The sequence below is a fragment of the Ixodes scapularis genome, unplaced genomic scaffold (assembly GCF_016920785.2).
Source record: "Ixodes scapularis isolate PalLabHiFi unplaced genomic scaffold, ASM1692078v2 PGA_scaffold5__190_contigs__length_132052651, whole genome shotgun sequence".
Taxonomy (NCBI): Eukaryota; Metazoa; Arthropoda; class Arachnida; order Ixodida; family Ixodidae; genus Ixodes; species Ixodes scapularis.
Genome location: NW_024609880.1, coordinates 113,157,580 through 113,182,850, shown reverse-complemented (window position 1 = coordinate 113,182,850; position 25,271 = coordinate 113,157,580). Strand labels below are relative to the sequence as shown.

General features: G+C 44.8%; 1 protein-coding gene across 1 annotated transcript in view; it reads right to left on the bottom strand.

Moving 5' to 3' along the window:
• The window catches only part of LOC8027343 (protocadherin-16), a 223,240-nt gene extending 210,045 nt beyond the window's left edge, over positions 1-13,195 (bottom strand). Inside the window, exon 1 of the mRNA XM_029968511.4 lies at positions 13,074-13,195. The gene's annotated coding sequence lies outside the window, so the exon portion shown is untranslated. The remainder of the gene's footprint in view (positions 1-13,073) is intronic.
• Between the last annotated feature and the right edge of the window lie 12,076 nt (positions 13,196-25,271).

Here is a 25,271-nt window from a genome sequence, read left to right as displayed (position 1 = left end):
CACGTGGTAGTTAAAATGATGGGTTGGCCATTCTTCTATCTTCGGTCTCGCTCCGAGGTGGGCTACAACCAAGGCTACGGACCACTAGCTCCAATCAGAAGTCAGTTAGAAACCACGTGGTCTAGCGCTCTGACGTGCGTATAGGAGCAGAGCACAAATACGCGTGTTTTTTCTTTTTAACTGCCTCACTATTGAAACTGGTGACACATATATAGATTCTGTTATAGTTCATCGTAGAGCGAGACTAATCATAGTCTGGCGTTACTGGAGCCTATAAATTTATCTGCCTACACAAAAACAACAAAAAACAACATGATTTCATTTTATTTTTTGTGCATTCTTTTATGATTTCAGTTGTTGCAGTAAGTCGCTATCTCAAAGATGACATCGGGTAATTCAGCACGCGTAACAACCACGTCGACAGAACGTGCAAGTACGACGTCCGAATGTCGGGACTGTTTGTACGGCCGCCACGCCCGAACGACGCCGTCGAATGCGGGACCAATCGGAGCGTTCGACGGCGCGGCTGACCTGCGAAGCACAAAAAAAGGTGGTCGGTCAGTCGAACGCGCAAGCCGTTAGAACACGGGCGCAGTGAGGCGCGGTCCTCGTCCGAGGTGGCGCGGGACGACGGCAGCTGTCCCGGAACAGTCGATGGTAGCACGCGCGGCAGACTAACGGCATTCAAAACAAAAACAAAATAATAACAAGAAAACAAGGCGGGTCACGTTCGGGACCACAACGAGCGTGGGAATGGCTGGTCCTTAACGGAATGGTCTGTTTACCATAGGGCGATAAACCGACCACCGGAAAAACCTGGAGGTTTTGAGAAGTGGGAACCATTATTTCACTCGCTCGTATATATACACATCACATATGTGTGCAAGTTACGTGTTCTCCTTTCGATGGACCGGCAATAATGCGTTCTTTGTTTTTGAACGTGAACGGAGTGTGTGGATCGTGGCATTGTCCTATCGCGGCCATGTAGGGTGAGTTTATTTATTTATTTACCTCTAAATGCCCACAGGGGGCATTACATAGGGGGGTACGGATGTCATCATAATGGTACGATGTTGCAATTGTATGAAAATACAAAAGGAAACATAATCACGCTAACAGAAGTCAATAACGCGTAACATGGTGCATGGTCACGCACACCGGCATGTAATAATTTCTAAGTGGTTAAAAAGTAATACAGGAGAAGTTTATAAGTGCTACTACAAGTGGGCCTATGGGAAACCTTATAGAAGAGACTTACTCAGCGATGGTGAAATTAAGAAATAGAAATATAACGGTACCAAACGTGCACGTACAACTTAGAAAAGAAAAACAAAATATATGTCATGATAAAGAGGAAGTTATTGAATTTATAATTTTGGTCCATACCCTGTTTTTTAATGTGCAAATCTCTGCTGACCACAATAAAGAAGTTACTTCAGGGGAAGGCAGGTGTTCACTCTTTGGGCTGTAGACTTTGGTCCTAAGTGATTACAAGCGGTTTCATGGTGTCCTTCTGGTTCATAGATATTGTTCAAATATTTGAAAAATAACGAGGTACCTTTATTTAATTATATATCTTAAAATTAAATTAACCCTCACCACCAAAGGTACTACCGCAAGGAGGGCACAGAATGTCATCCAAACAAGTGTTGCAGTTGCAGGTTGTCGAGGTGTAAGTTTCATATCAGTACATGCAACAGCCCGGAGTGATGAAAAACCTTCAGTTTGCAAGAAATTCGATTGAAAACGCTTCAATCACCAATCATCCTACCCTACAGTTGTAAATAGAACTATGTACAAAAACTGATAGATGGTTGTTTTGTTTTCTTGAACCCAGGGGCCATTTTTAGCTGTACATACCAGGTGGAGAGTATATATATATATATATATATATATATATATATATATATACTGACTGCATCGAAAATCATGAAAAGAGATGATATCAGAAGGAACGCCGATGCCTAAACCCATTATGTAACCCAGCCATCTTAGCCAAAAGCAAAAAAAAAAAAAAAAAAGATGAAGGAAAAAGCATACAAAATAAATTAAATTTGAGTGCGTGATATCTGCAGGAACAAAACAGGTGGGGATCCATCTTGAACTTAGAACCCGTTCCCCCGGTATACTTTTTGTGGCGCCCTTCACAAACACCTCCCAACCCTCTCGCTCCAAAAAAAGAATTACCCACGACGTGTAATTAAGGGTCAGTCCCCTTCCCATTCCCCGAAGCTCGCGTCCTTGACCCCCCCAAAAAGACGTGCTCTCGGTAGTCGACCAGCCTTCGCATAATTCGTGTTCACCGCGCGCTCTTTCTTTAACTGCACGCCGGTATGCGGACCGTCCGCTCGCAGCTCAATTGCGTCGCCGATTTCCAAGCATTCAAATGAGCCTGGCGGCGGAATCCCATTGCGGCAAAGCGACCACGATTAAACGGACGCACGCACGACTACACACACACACACAGACACAGACACACACACACACACACACACACACACACACACACACAGGAAGGAAAGGGGTGTGGGAGAAAGAGGGCGAGGGAGTTACGGAACCCTATGGCAAGCTCATAAATCCCGTCCGCGAAATTTGGCCGGTGCCGGCGCGAGCGTTCGGCGGCGGCCGAGGAACCACATTCCATTGGGCGGTCCCTCCCAAGTAAGCGGCGCGGTCCTCGAGCGCTGTGCCTCGGGGCAGTGCGATGAGCGAAGCGTACCTTGCCGGCTGCCTGCTGTGCAGCGGCGAGTAAGCAAAGATTTGCTCGGCCAGTCACTTCGCCTCGCTTCGCTGCCTGCTGTTCATTTTTCGTCGTTGGACAGGGAAGGTTTTTGTTGTGAGCACCGACGGGACACCGGGGACAGTGGCTGTCACACGAGGTGCACGGCGACGGACAACTGCAGCAGTTTGTAGGGGTAGAACTCAATATGTGTCGGTTCTATGGTGCGGACGACGTCGTCGGTTCGGCGCAATCCAAACGAACGACCTCGAAGGGTGTCTGGAATTCCCGCGGCGACACCCCGCAGAGCGATCGTGGGGCGCGCCGCGACGGGATGGCACCCGTCGGATCGTTAATAATATTCGCTCGTTCGAGATCGAAAGTCGCTTTTGGTTCAGACGAAACGTTTCAATTGTTGCTGTCTGGTAGAATCGGAACACACAGTCAGCTCACGCAAGGGAGCGTTTCAAATGTAGGATGTAAATGGAAGAAATGAAGTAAATCATTCACCGTATTCACCAACGACCTCCCGATGTGTTCCTAGGTGTGAGATCAACCTCTAGTGCAACTTGTTACTCCTCGTGTATTATATTCCTTCTTTCACGTGTTTGTGCCTGAGACACAAGGGCATGTGACAATTATTCAAGTTCACATAACGTCTCTGGGACCATCAGCGTCTTTAATAGGAAGTTTCAGGGAACCGTGTTTGCACGTCCGATATGGCATACGATGGGCCCTCCGGTACGATTTGCGCATGTACTACCGCTGAAGATTCGCACATGTACAGTCTGTACCTGAGGGCCCATCGTACCGTGTCTGATGTGCAAAAACCGTTCCTTAAAACTCTCTAATGTCACGGCCCGCAAAGTGACTTCTGGAGTTGTTTTGGTGTCCTATGACAACCTCCTCCGGTGAACAGGTCCTTCATCCCAGACACAGATGGAAGTAGACATTCAGCGAAAAGACAAACGTTAACATCGTCGCTGCTATTTCTTCTGCCCGAACAGAACGCACACACACAGAGTAACCAAAGACGCAAAGCGCATCTCATTCATTGGACATGGTCCACGCATCCTCGACCTTGAGCGAGGAAGCGCAGCCGGATCGTTAAAATTCTTTTCGCGCTCCTGATACCCACAAGACGGGTCAACAAACGCCAGTGCCCAATGACAATCGACGAAGCACGATTAGAACGGAACAAAGGGAGAACAGCTTTGTGTCCATTACACGGCAAAAACAACTCCAACGAACCACCAGAAACAAACACAACAGGACGCCAGCCACCGGGGAAGCTCCGCGAACAACCAGGACACATCGCCGTAGGACAAACAAGAAAACACGAGCTTTTGCTTCGGGTTTTTCCCCTCAGTCCACCCGCGTCCAGGTGTAATCCCCAGTGCCGCGGCTTCTACCAATGTCCTCGCCCGCTCGCGCGTGGATTGAAGGGTCTTTGGGGTCAACCCCCACCCCCCGTCCTCTGGAAACAAGCAGCAATTACGGAGGCCCACTAAGCTTGTCAACTTAAAAAAAAAAAAAACCTTTCTGGAGCTGCGTTGAACCAAAAGAAGCGAGCCTGCAATGGCATCGGCCAGTGGCAGCGTACAATGGTACGTGACGACGTGAACACGGCCCATGTGAGGCGGACTGCCCGCTGTATACTTGGCGAACGTGCTCTGACATGGGCGCCGCGAGAGCGCGTGAAATGTTACGAGGCAGTTGGGCGAGAAAAAAAGAAAAGGGCTGCGAAGACGTCTTTTTTTAGAGGGGGAATCTTCGGCTCCGTTCGCGCTTTTGTGTTTGGCGCGCGCGTGCGCTCGTGTAGCTCTGTTGTTTCGTTTGTTTATACCGCTTGCGCCGCCCGTGGCCTTGTTTGCGCAGAGCGGACGCCGCTTGACCAGAGGTCCTTTCGAAAGATTTTGTATGTGCGTAATTCGGAAAGCCCGTTCTATTTGGCCTTTTATTTTCGGTTGCCGGTTTGACTACTGTTGTCCATCCAACACTGTTCTTTGGCAGTAGTTTAAAGTATGTGGTGTTGTTCTTGACGCCGTGTAACTGCGATATTCTTTTTTTAGGCTACGGCGTGATTGCTACTGCCGACCGTGAATGGCGTGCGGAGGGTTGAGGTCGGTGCGGTAACAATAGAGAAGCAGTGGGTGTTTGGGAGCATGTTCCTGTTTATTATATGTTATCCGCTGCGATGTTCGGAGCGACTGGCCATTGGGTGTGTGATATCATTGAACCAGATGCTCATTGATGTCAGTCGCACTCTGAGGATAAAATGAGGCTATGATTCTCTACGTCATTCACGAGGCGATCAAATACTACAATTGAATTAGGCGGTTGTGCCTAAGAATCGACAACAGCTAGCAGTTCATGTGACGTGCAGGAAGCCTAAAAGATCTGCAGAATACCGTGAAATTGTTTTTTCAACGAGATGTGGAAGAGAAGGTTTCCTTGCTGGCGTGTTTTATGCTTACTGACAAATCAGGTCTTGGCTACCTTGACTGCGGTTTAATTTTTATAAAGACGTTGAATTTTGGAAGTAAACTTAAAAGGGGCACGAGGAAAGACTATACATGCGACACAAATGAAATGGAACCAGTTGATCATATTCGATTAAAGGTTGATCGGGCGATAGTTGACCCGGCCTATGGAGATATAATGACATATTATGGGGCCAAAGCAAGCATAAACTCGTTAGTCTTTTAGATTAAGTAAAATGCTCATAGAAAAAAAAAATTGGAAATTACTACAGCAAGGACGGAATTTTATAAATAATATTGCAGATGAAAATAAAGAAAGAAGTGATATGCCAGGTAAGGCTACATGGCCTGGCGGTCTTCACCGGCATAGATAGCAATAATTCATGGCTGTCTATGTTGCAGCCGCAGAAAGTAGAATTAAAAGATAAAAGGGAACGATGGATAAAAACAAAGGAATTGTACATAATACAATAACTCACACTAAAAACCAATCTTTGTCAAATAATCAATAACCATCCAAAAACTGGAACGGTCGTTGAAAACATATCCGATATGTTGTGCATTCTATCCTCTGGTGTAAGTAATATCCATGAGGCTGAATTTAACATCACCAAATAAACTGAGTCCGTATGCAGTAGAGTTCTCCTTTCATAGCAGATGAGCTATTTTTAAATCTGAACTGTTTCATCACCACTAGAGTAGAAATATTATTTCTTAAAAGCAGGTGCCTTCTGCAACGTATAGTTGATGCAGCCAGCTTACAAAAATAAATCGAGACGCGAATAAAAGACGTTTTACACAAGCAAATGACACAACGATATCGAGCAAAGGTAAACAAGTAAAGATGACAAAACTGAAAACAAAAGTTTACAAGCCCATAAGCCAGCGCGCTGATAGTGGGACGCGCGCGTAGCTGTCAACACTCCCACTTTATTTTTAGCAACTCGACTCTCTCAGGTTCATCAACACCACTAATTGCGGCTCCATTGCCGAAGTACTGAACACTCACCAAGAAAAGTAAAAAAAAAAAAAATTGTCACTGAAACAAAGCGTTTAAGAGGAATAATCGTTTTCGCTGCACAATGACCACGTAAACGGTGTAAAGTTTAAATATAGTCGCAAACCAAAGGCAACGGGCTTTACGTAACACTCTGCTAGCCGCATAACGCACGCACTTCACGTACCCCGTCCCGGTCGTGCAATTTCCAACGAGTTTCTGTCGCTAAAAAACAAAAACAAAGGGGGTGACATCGCACGTCCCTCTTCTGAATTCGAGGCATTGTATATAGAGGCCACGGCACACTGGACTTTGCGACGCGGAGACGCCGCAGCTAGCTCCTGCGGTGAAACCGTGTTTTCTCGGTCTCACTTAATAGCTGCCCGCTTGTCGTCAGGAGGCTAATGCGTCCTCCTCTGAGTTCTTTGTCTCCAGGGGGGTGTCGCGGCTCTTCACCGACGTTTTCTCGCCGACGTACGGAGCGATCACGTGGTGTGCGCGCGGATAGTGGCACGCATCCTCTCGTTTCGGAATGGGGACGCGTCGCACTGGCGTCGCGAGTGGCGTCGACACCACATGGAAGACAAGACCCGTGAATGCCGTAGTCGTTCATAGATCCCAGACCCGCTTCAAGCGGCAAAATACGCTAAAGTTCGACGAGCCGTGTGCTTAGCGTCGAGCTCGTTGTGAGAGGCTGCAAGACGCGCTGCCGGCGATGCTGACGCGAGCTAGGCCGCCACGCGGTGCTACGTAGATCCACTAGTGTCATATATCTCTCTACAGAGTTATATAGCTCTAGAAATATTACCTTATTTTAAATAAATGTAAAAAAAAAACAAGAAAAAAAAAAAAACACTGGCTAGGTGGCGCAAGTTGCCGCCTGATTTAAAGGGTTCAACCTCATCCATCCATCCATCCAGTGATCACGGTTGGGGAGAAAAGGCGCAGTTCTGGGTTTTTAGGTAATATTGGTGGCGTGGTGCTTGATTTCGTTCGGCTGGTTCGGGGTCTTCATTTGTCACGGTTAAGAAATACGCGGAGGAACCGGTTTGGACCTATTTAGGGCATAATCCAGAGCTTCAATAATGCCGGCGCGCTCGATTTGTCGTGAAAGGCGTGGAGCGCGCCAAGACGCATTTTGTTTTTTTCATGAAACGAAGGAAGAGTTCAGTGTACGAGTCACATAGATTTAACTAAAGGACTCGCGTCAATTTATAAAGCCTTTTTCAGTGAAATTCTTACTTTTCGTGAAAAATTGCACATATGAAAAGCAATAACGTCTGGTACAATATGCACTCGAAAAGGCGCCCACAAAGCCACAAAGGCTTCATATGAAACTGCCCAAGGTTTGAGCTGTTTTCCTAAACAATGTTTCTGACAAAAATTAAAAAGAGATTGCGTTGACATTTTCATTTTGAACCGAAGAAAAGGCAATAAAAGGAAATGGACATACAAACACACCGTTTAAACAAAGTTGAGGCGCTGTCTGTATATGTTCGTTTTTTTCGCCCCCTAGGAGTTGGAGGTATAGAATTTATTGACCAGCTCGCCGGCTTTTTTACTTGCTTTTAATCCATATTGAGAATTATTGTTTAACTAGGGAACTCTACTGGACCGTTCCAATGCCTTCTATGACAATACCCGATACTCCGCCGACGCCTTTGCGTATGAATAGATGCAGACCCATGGTGCTGGTTTTCCAATTTAAGAGTTTTACGTGCCAAACCAACGACGGCCATCTGGCACGCCCCAGTGGAGATCCAACAATGGCTTGGAAATAATACGTATAAATCCTAGCTCGCGTTTCCAGAAAGCATTTGTTCAACGTGAGAAACTGCCTTGATCTGGCGTCTGAACGCATCCGTTGAAAGGGTTCCTTTGACTACGACCACTGATAAAACATATTGATGGAATCACTGAAACCCAAAGCAGAATGACAATGACGTGATGTAAACAAGTTTTTTTTCAAAAACCATGTCGTCCTCACCGCCGAATATCCTTTTTCCTTTCTGAGAAACTGCAAGAAAGAAACACTGCTCAACAGAAGGTGAAAAGAAGACATACAGTCCTGCTCTCAAATCATTTGGCTTATAAAGATTTTGCTCATATTAGTGAAAATGCTGTAATTGCGCAAGTTAGCTGGTGGTATATAATCCTGCCGTGTGACACATGAGACACCCGAGGCAGTGTCTGTTCCTTCGACCAAAAGGTTTTTTGTTTCCTGCACCACAGTCCAAGGTGTTAAACGACATGATGCTGACACATGAAAGGGGAGCGGGATGATAGTTTTAATCATTACACTTCTGGCGAGCAATGCACAATGAAGTTGTTAATAAGTATGCCGTAGACTTTCGGCCTTTTAACCAAAATCACCGAGAAACATCTATAGGTAACAAAAATATGATTTCGGTTAAAACAAAATACACCGATGAAACACAATATCGTTTAAAACCGAGAAATACCGATTTTTGGAAATGTTTGCTCCAGCTAAGACTGTTCCTGTCGAAGGCCTTCTTGCTTAGAGTCGAATACTTAAGTTATTGAGAAATTTTGAACCGATATTCACATGTTTTTATCGGTCATCCGAAACGGATGACCGAAATATACCGATATTTCAAAAGTAAATAAACACAAAAAAACAACAACAACACATCCTCCGATTTCTCTTGTAAATAAGCACCTGAAAATCTGCGGCCTAACAATAAGCACGTTGAAAGTTTTCTGTCGCACATAAGTTACCATCTGAAAATGATGTCCGATGACTTAATTGCAGTTTTATTCACGCTAGTCGACAATAAGTAATCAACTGCAAATACAATTACTCTTGGTTAAAAAAAAATAACATTCGATTAGGTTACGTAAATCGTTACTCAAGAAGAAAACTTATTGACGGGCACTTAAGTACCGTTACTTTTTAGATTACGCAGATTTTTCTGCTGTTTTGGATAAGGATAAGGTACTTCCGATAAATCCACCAACTTTGGTAAATGAACCTCCTGTCGGAGACATACGGTTCGAGGACTTCTTGGTAGGGAAGTCGTCAAAATAAAGGGCATTTGGAGAAAGAGAGAGAGAGAGAGGGGGGGGGGGTAACGGTTACGGGTAATTAGTACTCTCAAAGGTATTCAGATTACTTTGGTGATCATTTGCTAATAAACGCAATGAAATGATTACAAAATTACTTCAAAAAGTAATCGAGTAGAAGTAATTTGATGAATTGCAATGAGTACCGTCCAAGTCCGCTTATTGGTTCGCATGTGTGTTATAAGTAGGGTTTCGTGTTTTGGGTTTTTTTTTTCTTCCGAATTTGGGGTATTTTATTTGGGGGCTCATTTCTTCCCACAGGTTCGGTATTTTTTTCTTCTTCAGTCTCAATTTTTGGCGCTAAACAAAAGTGTGGCGCCTATTGGGGCTTATGTTGCAGAAAGCAGGACTCGAGCGTGGAATACCCCAAGCTCCAAAGAACTATACCTGACACAATTCCCCCCCCCCCTTCCAAAAAAAAAAAAAAGTTTTGGTAGCAATAAGAGAAGAAAAACTAGGTAAGGGGTGTGGTCCTCGAAGAAAGAAGAAGCCTCGCGGACAGTTAATTGCGGACTGTTTTCCTGGTGAACTTTAAACAAAAATTGCAGATAAAGATCCCTTTTCCGTTATGCTTGGGATTTTCCTATTGGACGACAACTCCAGTTCGGAGAGTTCTGTTTTCCCCGATTTTGATAAAACCCACTCGGGGGTTACTGTTTGGGGTCTATTGGTACATCCTTCTCACAACAAGTGATCGGTGGCCAAGTGGGCTAGCGCCATGCATCGAGCGAACTTTAGTTTTCCTGCACTTGCGAGAACCTCGCTGGAGCTCTGCGAGTGTAGAGCACGAGACGTCTCGGGCGCTGCCGCTTGCCTCCTGTGAACTAAAGTTATGGCGGCCGCACGCATGCGCCGAACACTTGGTGAGACCGGTCTATCCCCACCCGTGCCCGTTTCGATCTGTATGAGCATCGTATCGGCGCGCGGTCGTGTATCACTGCTGCGTGGTGCACGTTAAAGACCCCAGGCTTGCGGTTGTACTGCACGAGCTAAATGTCTCACCTACATCTGATACACTAGGGGCCCCTTAGAGGCTGACTAACTTCCGGTTGTGTAAACATACAGTCATCGCAATTATTAGAAGGTTTGGGAGAAAAGCCAGAATGATGAAAGAAACAAATATATGTGCATATATAATCATGCATGAAAAATTCTCTAAGCTTTAATTATGGGTCGAGAAGGCGGGCTACGATTATCAAGTTACTTTCTGCTCTGAATGCATTTGTAGCGTGGAATGCCGGTGTGACACGCGAGACGGAATATTATATACTTTTTGTGAATCGTGCCCAGCGGTTTGAGGGGCCTGCGGTAGCGTACTCAGTCCGAGATCGAAGTGTAGACACCGGGTTCCTCTACATAGCAAAAATAATTTTGCATGCGATCTACAAAAGGTCCCTGGTACCTTCGGATGGAATCGTTAGAGCTTCTCTACAGGATACCAACTCTATTAGTCTTCTTACGGAGAAGTTTCATGCCTTGACTGTGGAACTATTCGTAATGATCGGAGCAGCGGAAAATAGGGCACAATGTAATGCACAAAGAGAACGATGAATGGCAGTCGGTCGAGAGGTACATAAGGAGTAATGATGCTACCATGTTTCAGACTATTTTTGAAGAGCGCAACGTAACGCGCGGTTTCAAGGATGAATACATTTATACCAACCCCAGCGTTGGTAGTAACGGCGTTACCGTGACGCGTTACTTTTTGTAACGTAGTAACGTACTGGTTGCATTTTTCAAGACAGTAAGGGATAACGTACTTTATTTATTTCGAGTAAGGGGTAACGTGGTTAGGTTACTCGTATTATCATTTTAGGCGCCAAGTTAAATGAATTCTTGCACTCAACCCACATGCTTTCAAAATCAAAACCGCAAAAAAGATAAGACAATCATGGTAAGTTTGTGCATGGACTAAATGTTTCTTGAAATATGGCGCTTATGCACGCCTGTAATGTCAGAACAGTAAAATGTTCTGATTCCCAAATAAATAGTAACGCAAAAGTAACGTGCGTTACTCTTAAACGTGAACTGTAACGCGTTCCTTTTATTTTTAGGTAACGTAGGTTTGTAACGCTTTCATTTCTTTTTTTTTTTTCACGTAGGGGGTAACGTATTTCGTTGCTTTCTTCCGTGACGCACGCAACATTAGACCGCTCAAGCTTCAAAGGTGAAGCTGGAAGACGAAAGCTTGAACAAAATAGGTTTTGGGATTTACTGCAAACCATATTGTGGTACTGCTTGAGGCGTCCAATAAGCATTATCTGTGCGTTTTAGTGTGTGACCAATATTTCTTTGGTGACATAGATTGAGTGTGGTGGTTTCTCACTTGAACTTGTTGGGATAACTTCTCGGCATTGAAGGGCGTCATGACTTTCTAAGGTCTGAGGTTCTCTTCGCTATATAATAATGATAGTGTTAATCGTAATCACGAAACATGAAAAAGTACATACCCTGAGAAAATCGTTAGAGCCCTTAAAAACTGCCAGCTTGTGTGGTATTTTTATGTTGATTTTGCATCCATTTCGTTATCAAGGAGTTGTTGTGGAGATTTCAGGCTCTCTGACACTCGTTTTAGGATTCAGACAGCTTTCACACATCATGATTGATTCTTCTAAGGTCATAAGCTTGGAAATTTTCACTGATCTCCTAGTTTTTCGCCGGAACTTGGCAAGTCTAGTTGAAAATTGAAACTCTATTACATTTTGTGTGAAGTGTGCGTCCTATTTGTAGTCATGCTAATTTGTGCATTTTAAGCGGTTTGTGTGCTGTGTTTCTTCTTTTTGTCTTGTGTGCGCCAAGGTGAAGACCCGCGTGGTTGTTTTTGGGCGCATTAAATGAAGAAATTATTACTATTATTATTAATTATTATTACTCGCGGAAAGAATTTTTTTTTTGCCGTAGTAATCTTTTTGGAGAAAAAAATTCACCCCAAAGTAAATATTTTGACCTTTGGTTCTGACCCCGCGAAAAATAAATCTAATAATAATAATAATAATAATAATAATAATAATAATAATAATAATAATAAAGTTCATTAGACAGGAATTCAGAAACAGAGTACAAATACGGGTCTGTCCAAGCCGCAATGGGCTTGTGGAACAGAATCCGGCAAGTCGGATGATGAAAATATAATAATAATAATAATAATAATAATAATAATAATAATAATAATAATAATAATAATAATAATAATAATAATAATAATAATAATAATGATAATAATAAAACAGGGAATGGGCTTGAACGACAACAAAAAACAATAACATAGCTGCATTCTTAACGTTTTGATGTTATCAACCTTAGAATTCTTGTAAACATTGACTGACTGTTCATACAGATTGTCCGTAGCTTTAAAACGACGTAAGAAAAGTAATTATTACTATTGAAAACTTCCCAGCAGCATATTTAGCAGTTTGTCAACAAGAGGCAGACTGCAATGCATTAGAAACTTGACCATGTTGAATTAACCTGAGACTGGGGTGGAGAAGAAACATCAAAACGTCCCTTCTACGTTTTGATGCTTCTTCTCTACCCCAGTCTCAGGTTAATTCAACATGGTTAGTATTTCATTAGCTCGCCTGCACCCTTAAGATTTGCAAAAAGTTTAATATTTCAGATATCATATAATTGTTATACCATTCTTCCAAATGTCAATCTCCTGCTGCTCTTGAATTGCGTGACGGATAATAAAGCACCATTTTTTTTTCAGAGTTTTCAACATCCTGCCAACAGAACGCCCCGAAAGATAAATACAAAGGAGCCACACATTCGTAGGCTTTCATTTACTCACCGAAAAGAATCCCTGGGCAGATAATTGTATCCGGTCACGAAATCCGGCGGTATTCCACACGCACCCCGGGCCAATCCGAACGGTACGACGGAGCACCACGAGAAAATCACGCACACACTACGAGCGGCACCGGTCGGCAGATCACCGCGCAGTCTCGCAGTATTCCAGAAGCCCGACCACAGCGAGCGACCGTCCGGCGAGCATCACAAGACGAGATCGCCGGTCAGCGACTTGGGCAGCGGCAGCAGCGCACGGCACCGGCGGAGGCAACGGGAGCACATGCGGGAACTCGGTCAACGGCGGGAGCTCGCTACCTGTCCCAACAAAGGAATGGCACCTGGCAGACACCGCTCGGCCGTCCCGCGCAAGCACGCCGGCGACGCCAGACGGAAGTTGTTTGGGCTTCGCCGCACGCCGAGGTTGCTAGGCAACGCCCCTCGTGGCTAGCGCCATCTGTCTGAGGGTTCGCTAGGCTGAGAGGACGGACGACACGGGTAGGGCCATCTCTTGGGAGGGGGCCAGACTTCGCTCGCTTGAGTGCGTTATGCAATCTTAGGGAGGTGAACGACCAGATTGAAGGGGTTACTGAAATTCCGAAATTCCACTGTTTCTATTTATTTCTCTCCCTCTATAAATGTGTAATACATCTTTCCAGCACATATCATCTGAGGGAAAAATGCCGACTCGCCGGGCTGTGGCTGCACCATACTTAGGTAGTAATTCAATTACAGTAATTGAATTACTATTATTTAATTACTTTTTGGGGTAATTTGTAATTTTGATAACTACTTCCGGTTAAAAGAAATTGTAATTGTAATTTAATTACTTTCTAGCGCCAGTAATTGCAAAATTTCAGGCACAATTACAATTACTTTTGCAAGACTTTGCGGCACCTACAGAACCCCTCTGAAAGCCTCAGCGCTCGCACAAGCGCCCTGGCGCTCGGTGACACGCACACGCATGCACAACAAAAATAACTTGGCGTTGTTTGTCTTTCGTTGCTTACACTGCGGGCTGAGAACAATCCTCTTTGGAGCCTACATCAACGGCACCGTGTAGCGCCATCTGCGGTGCGAGCTGAAACTAGAAACGTAAACATGACAAAATATTGAGACAAAGAAAATTGAGCTTCAGCTTTCAGCCGAGGTTGGAAAGTTTCATTGTCTATGAAGTTATTTTTCGTTTTTTTGTCAGTTTTGTACGCCCCCCTTCCAGTACAAGCGCATTATTTGTATCTTTGTATTATTTTCAAGTTTATTTCCTCTTCGGATATCATTCGCCTAAGCATTTTGGAGACTGACCTCGCACCTGTGCATATTGTCACCAATGATTCGGGAGCCCCGATTCGGTTCTCATGTATTTCTGAGTCATTATAATTTCAACTCAGTGTAAATAATTTACAATAACATGATGTCTGTATGTGAATGTGGTCGTATTAGCGCGTGTGGATTTTGGTTTTATATTAACACTTGTAAAATAACCATACAAGACTAATTGTCGCATTTCTTATTTGCGTGGCTAACAAAAGTCTGTCAACCCGAATTTATTTTAGCGATGTAGCGTCTTGCAGCATATAAACGAATTTAATATTATTTATTAAACATATAAAAAAACGTAGTACTTCATAAATTTAGCAAAATTCGTAAAAGGGAAGTACAATACGTAATATTTATGCCGCGATGCTTAAGCCTCCTAATACATTGGGTCAACTCATTTAAAGTTATATGACCCAAGTCGGGTTGCTCTCAGAAATAAGTAATGGTAAAGTAATTGCAATACTTTTAAAAAGGAATTTATAATTGTAATTAATTACTTTTCACGGAGTAGTACCGTATTTTCCGGGCTATAGTCCGCGAACTATACATGTTTAAAAGTTGAAATTTCTGGCTGTGCGGACTATCTACGCGTGCGGACTATACAGGAATTATGTTTTTCAATATCGTTTATTATGACGAGACGTGACGAATTTTGTGCAGGAAAGTGTATGTTAATGATGAATTTATGCACATTATAGGCTTTATTGTGAGCTAAAAAGCAGTCATTTGTAAACGTCTATCAGAAGATTTTCGTGTCGACTAAGCACCAGGTGCGGACTATACACCGGGTGCGGGCTATGCAGCGGGTGCGGGCTATCTAAGCAAAATCTTTCATTTTTGACCCCAAATTTCCCCCTGCGGACTATACACCGGGTGCGGACTATAGTCCGGAAAATACGGTAATTGTAATTGTAGTTGAACTACTTTTGAAGCCAAGTAATTGCAATTGTAATTAAATTACATTTCGGACGTAATTTACCCATGTACGGGCTGCACTACCTCAAATAATTGAAGCTCGTGGTATCCCCCTCTACCTCCACGTATCGTGATCAAAGTTGAATGGCGTCAACTCAGCCGTTGGCCTCGAGCCTGACGGCGTGTATCGACGCCATGATTGAACGCTAGGCCTAGCCGCAGGCACGGAACCAGGATTCTGTTTCGGGAGAGGGGGGGGGGGGGGGGGCGGTCCACCCATGACAAAATGCGGTATGAGGGGGAGGAGGGAGAGGAGGACCCAGCAAAATGGAGGAATTCGGGGGGAACCCGGGCCCCCTGCCCCCCCCCCCCCCCCCCCCCTCCCCACCTGGCTACGTGCCTGCCTAACCGAACACTGACAGAGCTCTCATGTGCAGTCTCCGTCTTTGCTCGATCTGGCTGTGAGGACGTCGAAATGCTAGTGCACGGGCTTTAATCATATTCGAAGTGGTGTTGGCTGCGGGCGCATAATATGCGTCTGATTACTTCAATATGCCGCAAAAAAAAGTGCGACTGCGCATGCTAATGCGCGGCGCACACAAGCAAAATATTGGAATGTATAGGCTCAAAAAAAAAAAAAATGTCTCGCTGTTCACTTTGTGATAAAGGAGGGGAACCTTTTACCGGCGACGTAACGCACGAACTGGTATGTCGAGTTTTGAGAATACCGAACCCAACTGGCTTGGAAAAACGAAGAGGAGATTCGTGAACTCAGCCTTTCTGAAACGTCGACGTTTCAGAAATGCAGAGTTCACTAATCTTTGAAGCGCATTTTAGAACCGCGTGATAGCATTGAAGTAGGCAAACATCGGTGGCTTATAAAAAAAACCAAAAAAACATGCATTCGGTTTCAGGTATGCAACGCTCAAATTCGTGATGAAAATTTTGTTTAGAGGCACGAGAATTTTGCTTTGAGTTGAACTGTGCAGTGTTAAGCATCATTCCTAGCTTCAAGTTTGTAAAGACAGTTGGCTTCACGCAAGGGATTCGGAACAGGGCTGGAGGAGAGGCGAAAGAGGGGTAGGAAGAAGATTTTGGCCCCTCGCCCCTAGAAGTTTCGAAAATTTAATGTAACGAATACGGTGGAGGGGGAAAACAATCGCCCCTCCCCCTCCCCTCACCTCCGTCGTCTCTTAACCTGGGAAGATTATGACTGAAGCCGCGCTATTCAATTCAAACGACTAATCGGTAAAACCAAATATTTATTTTTAATATTATAAACCGGTGCCCTGGTCCGCCCTTAAGAAATACGGGTAAAATACGGCCTTAGACTAAATTTTCCTACTTCTATACCGAAGCGGCATGCGGTCCTGTATCACTTGCGTGATCCACGTTAGCATGCCAAAGAAGCAGTAGTCACGCAATGGCTAAATTTCTAGGGCTGAGCAATTGATCGATTAACATACCGATTAATTGACTACTGTTTTAATCACCATTAATTTTTTAGTCACCATTAATTGGTAAAATATTGCGTAATCACATGAAAGTAAAATTTAACGCTTTCACCAAGCAGATCTCGACGAATACACCTGTATGAGGGGCGAAATTTTGCTGACTTTTTTTCTAAAGTTAAGTGTAGGAACGAAATTTGTAAGTCCAAGCAATTGCAGAAGGTTACACGTGGCTCGGCCACTTGAACGCCGTTCGAGTGCCTGTTTAGCGCTGCAGAGACTATTCTGAAGAATCAAAGGAGGTCGCTCTTGCCGGAGGATATCAACGAACCTCTTGGCCTCATGTAGCTGAAGTAATAGTCTGTGAGCGCGAGTGTCTTGGAGCTGTTTTCAACTGCACATTGAGGTTGATTCAAAATCAAATTTTATATTGCGCCGTTTGTCACATATTCAACAAAATCACAAAAAAATATTTTGCTTTTTTATACATTATGCATGGAAATGAACGAGATGGATTAATTGATTAATTAATCGATAAATGTGGTTAAAAGTTTTAATATACGCCCAGCCCTATAAATTTCTCTTCAACAGTGGAGTGACCGCCACTCTGGTTGGCTATATTCCCGCTGTCATAGCTGAATTACAATTTCGTGCCAGCATGCAAGAAGTCACCGATTTGCTTTATTGAGACATTCCGTCGAAAGGAAATGCCTAGGTCTTAACTTCTGGAGCTCGTATCCTAGTATGAAAACAACATTTGGTTAATAAATGTCGGCTGCCCCTGTGAGCCCACCTTGGACATTTAAATTTCGCGGGCAAGGGAGCATCATCAACGCCGTGATGTTCTAGCGCCATCTCTGAAGCGCCGCGGAAGACGCTGCGCTGAAGCAGTGTTTTGTTTTATTGTGATGATGGCAGCAGTCGGAAGAAGACAGCGTTGGCCATCTGTTCTCAGACCAACAGATACAGGCTCCTTATCGTGAAATCACAGCTGCACTTCGATGATTTTAATTTTCCAGTAGTGCCGCGAGTTGCATACTGCACTGGCCAAATTTCTCATGTAAAGCGCAAGGGAAATTGCCTCCCTTCTCAGGCTGATTCAGCTCACTCTGTCCAAACATGCAACACCCAGATATGTTTAGGCAGTCAGAGGTACTGCGGACGAAAAATAAATAAATAAATGCGAAATAATGTTTTAGCTTTTCCCGCTATTCTCACTCGGACTGTGTGGAGGACGAACACTTTGATTGCGCGGGTGTATTCCGTTTTGTAGATAGACATATAGTATGTCAAAGTCAGCCCTCTTCGACGAAACACTGCGAGAGAAGAGATGACTAGAGCGCGCAGGGAGGTCAGAACGCCGAGACCTGGTTCGAATGATTAGTGATGGCTGCCTTTGTATCCACTGTACTCGTCAAACGCGTTAGAACGCGGAACGCCGGCGTCCGGCGTTTGGCTCTCACATTGGAACGCTTTCGACGAGCGCAGTCTGATATAAAACGATTAGTTCAGTGCAATAGGATGGTTTACGCCGGGGAGTGCAAAAATCAAAGTGAATTAGGCGGTCGCGTTTAGACAGCGTAAGGTCTGTCTGTTTGAGGGATATGGCGACATTGGTTTACGACGAAGATAAGAAATTTAGCCAGTGCAGTACGACTACTAGCCTGGGGTCTTTAAGGCGCATCACGCTGTAGTGATACAGACAGAACGGGCCGGGTTGGGGATTAACGCTCTTGTTCATTGTAATTGGAAGGAGACAACGGATGGACACAAAGGCGCGTAGACGTCCTTTCCGTCTACGCGCTAATCGTTTTAATCAGAGCTCGGAGCTTTGACGTCCCGGCGCGCTGTCATCTGCTTGTCGTTTTAGAGCGCAGTTCTTAGGCGCCCGTTTCCGTGTTTCGCGGCGTTGGCGTCGGCGTAAAAGCGCTAACTATAGCGGGACAATTGACGTCACGTTACCTTAACACCAATTCGATTCCCCGCTAAATTTAGCACGGAATCGATGTCACATGACCTCAAAGCAATTCATTTCCCCTCTAATAGCTGTTGAGGTCACGTGACGTCAATTTTCCCGGTACATCTAGTGCAGAAACTGAATTTGTTCAGTAGTGCATGTGACACAAAGTCGTGTGACGTCATTTTCCCCGCTAAATTGGTCTTTGAGGTCACGTGGCATTAATTTTCCAGCTAAATTTGGCTGAAGGAGGAGGAGGGGGAAGAGGAGAGTGTAAGGAGGAGGAAAGGAAGGGTACCCTCCCCTCCTCTTCCTCTAGAGCTGCGCTCTAATTTCGCATTACAGAGATTTGTAAACGTCTTTCATTTTTTGAATTTCTCTCCGTATGCTCGCCGACAATATCATGTAGGTACAGAGGTGAGCATGAACACCGATCAGGTCTGTGCACTCCCTCGTCCTTTCGTCGAAAATGCCACAGAAAGTTGTCCACACCCAATTTTCGGCCATCGATGCCTCGCGGCCAACGCGATTTTGCTTCTTGGGTGGCTTGTAAATAAAAAAAAAAAAAGAAGTACATCCAAGCGAGGAAAGAAGACGTCGATGATGCAAAATTTAGAGATGAGGAAAACAAAGAAAGCCTGAAGATGCAGGCAGGACAGCCTAGACGCCTAACATCAATGCTTCTTGTGACTACGGTCCTCGCTACGATTGTCTACATTTTACTTGGCTACACTTTCGACACTTCACGTATGTACAAGATAAGTTTTCACATTCTTCAAATAGCTAAGCGTCGAGTGCTGTGATTCGAACTTGAGATCCATTTGTTACTCTCTGGTTTATCAAGTTACGCCTCCACGCCCGTATGAGCATTAATATTTTATTAAGACTCCTATGGGACCATTTTCAAAACAGTAAAATAAGAGGCAAACAAAACAAAAAAAAGGGGGGGGGGGGTGGGGGTCATTTTTGCGTCGTTAGCCGATAGAACGCTGATATGAAAAAAATAAAATAAAGGGTACAGATTGAATACATATTTTTTTGTAATGTTTTCACAATTTTTAGTTGCGCAATATTTACTCTGTTAGACGCAATTTAAGTGGAGGTCACGGCCCGATGTAGCCCCGCCCATGGATCAGTGACCCCGCCCAATAATACTGGCTTGGCTTGGCTGCTCGGTCGAACAGGCTAAGAAGCCCAGTGTCTCCCTTTCGCGACATTCGGTGCGTCTAGCCTGGCGCATGGAGGCTGGAATGAAAGGAGGTGAATACCGGCTCAAGCCAGCCAGATGGGAAGATCTCAAATGAGCCGGAAGTAGAGGTGGGAACGCCTCCACGGGTGGCCAAAAAGCACAGAAAAGCTATTGGTGTCTGATTAGGTGTCTTTTCCTTCCAATAGCGTCTTTTGGTTTTGTAATCGTTGGGGGCGTGTCCCTCCAAACCGGGAGTCTCCGCCGGCTTCACCTTTGGTGGCGTCATGTCTCTTCCAGAAGATTCATACCTCCATGGTCTGGCGTCTGACAACGCATGCCAATTGTGCGAGCAGACGCGAGGCAGCCTTCGGTGTCGTCTGCTATTCCACAACCGTCTATCGTTGTCTGCAATGCCCGTAGAACGCGGGCACGAAAGCTGCGCGTTGGCGTCCGTTTTCACCTTCGTTCGTCTGCTATTCCGCTCCCGTCTAAAAACATCCAAAACGCTCAGAATTCGCGATTATGAAAGCGGCGTTCTAGCATTCCATCATGCGCACGAGCTACGGTCAAATACAAGCGTATGTCGATGTGCGGTAATAGCTATCGAGAGGACTACAAAAAAAATGAACAATATACATACGCACCTTTTTGGAGCTTTTCTGTTTTTTTTCCTTTGCATGGCATCCGCCAGCAAGGTGGGTGAGCGTCATGACGCACAATTAAACCGCGACGTAAAAATATCCACTTCGGTAGGCCATATGCACTGCAAAACGTGAGAGCTAGTTGCGTTTCGAAGCGAAATGCAGGAAAATATATCCTAGACAAACTTGGTGCGAGTCGAACGTCCGTTTGCCTCCAGCCGAACGACTCGCAAATTTTTACCGGCGTAAGTACCTTGTCGGTATTAAACCATGGTTGCAGTCACAACGGTCGCACAATTCACTGAGTAGCGGGGCCGCTTTTACGGGAACCAGCATCTTTAATCAGCACCAACACACGCAAAGGAACAAATCGAGCCAGATCAAGCAACAGAGTTGACGTGGGACGCTAGACGTGGGACGAAGCCAGGTACCCGCACAGCTCTTCTTAAGGCGCGTACTTGCAAAAGTTATTTGCTGGAAGGATGGTCGGTTGACAAGACCTTTCTCTAAACACCTCGGTGAGCGGAGAACGACTCGCACTCATAAAAATGAACGAGCTCGACGAGCTACTCTCGTTGAGCACGCCGCAAAAGCCGGCAACCGTGTCTGGTATCGTTTGAAACCTCAGCGAAAAGGCAATCCCGGGATATTTTTGGAAACAATAGGGACTCTATTTGGATCGTTTGTTTTTCAAACATAAAAGAAAAAAAAATATTGTTGATAAAAATACTGTTACGGTTCGGAGAAACAATTTCACATCGAAAATTTCACGCGTCATTCATCACTCCAACAAATGAGAGCCGGTGCTTAGATATCTAAGCGCCGGGCTGGGTTTAGAGCAGGGCCACTTCCTCCCAGAGGCTTTGCCCCAAACTAAATTGCGTTTAACGGCGTAAATAGTGTTACATTGTTTTTTTTTTGTGCAAGTTAAAAAGAAAGTGTCACACATACGGTCTACTTTTTTTTTCTTCATTTTAGGTGTTTTTTCTTAAACCTGCCAGTGCATAATATTTTTATCGATACTTCGCTGTACACTAACCTTGCATTCCTACAGATGTGCACGAGTCGAGTACGGAGCACGATTCGATCTTCTTCCTGGAGACTTCGGGCACCGGCAGGCTCTCGGCTCGCGCGAGCTGCGCCGTCGAATCGGCTGCCAAGCACCACCCGGAGCACGCGGTGCGCCTCTTGCGGGACGGTGGCTGGTCCCCGTGGACGTCCAGCCCCTACCTGAGCGTTCTCGGCGCTCTACCCAACGTCTACGTTCAGCGACTTCGCTACGAAGAATTCTTCCAGGTATAGTATATGTACCAACACGCCGTCTTCGAACGACCCCGCGTTTGCCCAGACCCAGTGGTGTGAGGGCACCGCGCCTGCGCACACACCAGAGTCGCGCGAGGTGAAACGGCGGTGCACGCGCAGTCCCGACACCAGCGCCGCCTCAGTGGCGGTGACTTCAAAGAGTTAAGTTGGTGTATAAGCTCATTTATATCTTTTCCTCGCGTGTTGGCCGCCCGCTTAAATCAGATATGAAACCATAGAGTTATTATAATGTACGCTAGAGGTTCAACTGGCGCTAGTGTGCTGCTGCAAATTGAAGCAGACAGCAACCAGTCGGAAATTGACTTCCGGTAATGCATTTCTATGGGAAAAAGCGAGTGCATTTTCTCGCTGTGCTCGATTATAAGAGCAAATATCACAAATATTCCGTACGTACTGGCACATTGGAACATTTCTCAGTCACGCAGATGAAATAATTGGTCAGTTACGGCGTTTTTATGTGAAATTCGTGGCATGAAAAACGGTGCTAAAACCGCTTCGTACATGTATTTATGTGCACTGTCGGACACTGTTAGCGCGAACACGGCATCGGCGCTTTCCACCATGGGGGATATACGTGTCAAACGAACGAAGGACATGTGGAAAACCAAGAGAGACGGCAAGAACTACGCAGTAACACTGAATAAGTAACTCGTTGTGCATGCAGGCGATCAAAATAAATTGAAAGCCACGTAATATAGTCCGATTTGCAATAAATAAGTACTGCTTTATTCTTTCTGCTCATGAATATGTGCAAAGATGCATGTTTTGGGTTCAAATCATCAACTGCACGCTCTAAATATTTGCAAATAGGGAAAAGTCGGAAAACAGGTGCCCGATAAAAACTGCCCGGCATAGGAGATAATAAAAAGGCACACCTTTCGCAGTCCACGTACTTTATTTCTTACATTCGAATGTTTGATGTGTTTTAACCGTCGTAAAGATGCACGACGGAGTCATTTTCATAGAGTGACCGGACGGGCATATTTGCTAGCGAACCTTGAACACACTCTACATTCTTTTCGATCGTTAGTTTGCTTAGAATCGTCGCTTATCTTTACATACCTGCCATGGAACATAGGTTTGGGCCTGAAATATAGCGAAGCTTAACATCGCTCAGTGATAATGAAAAATGCTGTAATTAAAGCAATTGCACTTTTACAATGTTAATAAATGTACATACTATCCGGTACAACCGAAATAATAAAAGTTATTCATGTTATTTTACGGCGAAGAGAGAAAATGCACGCGCGTTTTCCCATAGGAATGCACAGGAGCACCGCAAAAGTAGACTGGTTGCTGTCTGCTTCAATTTGCCTCCCGGAAGTCGCATAGACACTAGCGCCAGTTGAACCTCTAGCGTACATTATAATAACTCTATGTATGAAACACGCGAATGCCAAAGTACACTGTAGCCAAAGAGCCTCAAAATGCACGAATGGATGGATGGATGCTAACGGCTGTATACCCTCTGTAACGGGCGGTAGCTTGCGCCACCTAGCCTGGAAACCTGGACGCGTAGCCTATGAAATGCGCAAGGTTACAGTATACTCCGTTTGAAACTTAGTCCGACCATGGCCGACGGTACGATCCAAGGGAGCCAATCAAGCAGCGGCAAGAGTTTGTCGTCACGGTACTCGTCATTTTTGTGCGTTCATTATTCCCGGCTGAACCAATGACGCACACGTCGCGATCATGTGGGTTTTTTTAATTTTTTTTATGCGAGATTGTTTTAGTCGATGACAGCGAACGTACATAGAGGAAAGGCACGGCACCATGACGGTGCAATTTTGACGATGTTTGGTTGGTCCCATTGGGTCGTAGCCTTGGCGGCGGTTGGACTTGTTGTAAAACAACGAACACATTTACCGCCAAAGAACGAGGGTGCAAGTCAGGTGGTGCAGGCTGAGCATGTCGAATTCACCCGGGACTGCGGTTTTCCGAGGGACAACAAAATACAACATAAAGACAGCTCTGTGTTTTTGTTGTCCCATGGAAAACGCGCCTCGAGTACATTAATCACCTTTATGGCTTTTTGTTTTTTAAAATAATAGAACGAAGAGGATTAAAACTACTAAAACGAAAGAATGCGCTCATTAAGAGCCGCAACGTACAGGGTTAAATTTAATGCATAAAATATAAAAAAAGGCAACGATGTCGTGTTCGCGCTAAATGTTTCACTATAGTGCACGAATCATAGGTGAATTTGTTTTTGTTGCTATTTTTATTGTTACAATTGACCGGGTAGTAGGTTTTGTGAACTAGATGAATGAATGAATGAGTAAACAAATTAATAAAAGCTGCCGCTACTCGACTGGCATTCCCGTCTCTAGGGAATCGCCGACGTTTCGGCCACCCAAATAATAATCATAATTAAATAAAGTTAACATTAAGCGTGACCAACAATTCAGAACCATTAAAGGGAAGCATTATGCTTCCTTCAGTCGTTATATAATTAGAACATGTCTGCGATGCTTTCAAGGGTACACGGTACGCGGGTCATGATGCATCTGTAGTCCACGAAAGCCACCGATGCCAACCTTTGTTTTTACAACAGCAGATAAATTGACCTGAACTACTCCCGTACGCGTGAAGGAGTGGAGCTGTTCTAGAGTCTGAGTTGCCAATAGGCGCACGTACGCGGTCAGTCACGCTCACATGACGTTTTTGAGGAAAGCAGTGCCACATCTTCTATGGTTTTAAATAACCTTTTTAATTTAGTTAATTATGGTATATATCACATGCTTCTTGAAACGGCAGAAGCCCCGTCAAAGGTGGGTCGAAGCTTTGCCGAGGTTAAGTGAAACTCAGCAAAACGTCTGCTGAGGCTTTGAGGATATGAATAACTTCAACGATCTTCGTGTTTTGTTTGGCGCAAGAAGAAGGGAGGATATTTCATTCTCGGTTGTCCTCGTGTGTTCAGGATTAAAACGTTCTAGTACGTTCCTCGTGTATAAAAGAAGCGGCAAGGCGCTTGTCCAGGACAATTACCGTATTTTCCGGACTATAGTCCGCACCCGGTGTATAGTCCGCAGGGGGAAATTTTGGGGTCAAAAATAAAAGATTTTGCTTAGATAGCCCGCACCCGGTGCATAGCCCGCACCCGGTGCATAGCCCGCACCCGGTGCGTAGTCCGCACCTGGTGCTTAGTCGACACGAAAATCTTCTCATAGACGGCACACGTTTACAAATGTCTGCTTTTTAGCTCACAATAAAGCCTACAATGTACATAAATCATCATTAACATACACTTTCGTGCACAAAATTCGTCACGTCTCGTCATAATAAACGATCTTGAAAAACATAATGCCTGTATAGTCCGCACGCGTAGATAGTCCGCACAGCAAGAAATGTCAACTTTTAAACATGTATAGTCTGCGGACTATAGCCCGGAAAATACGGTACCCTT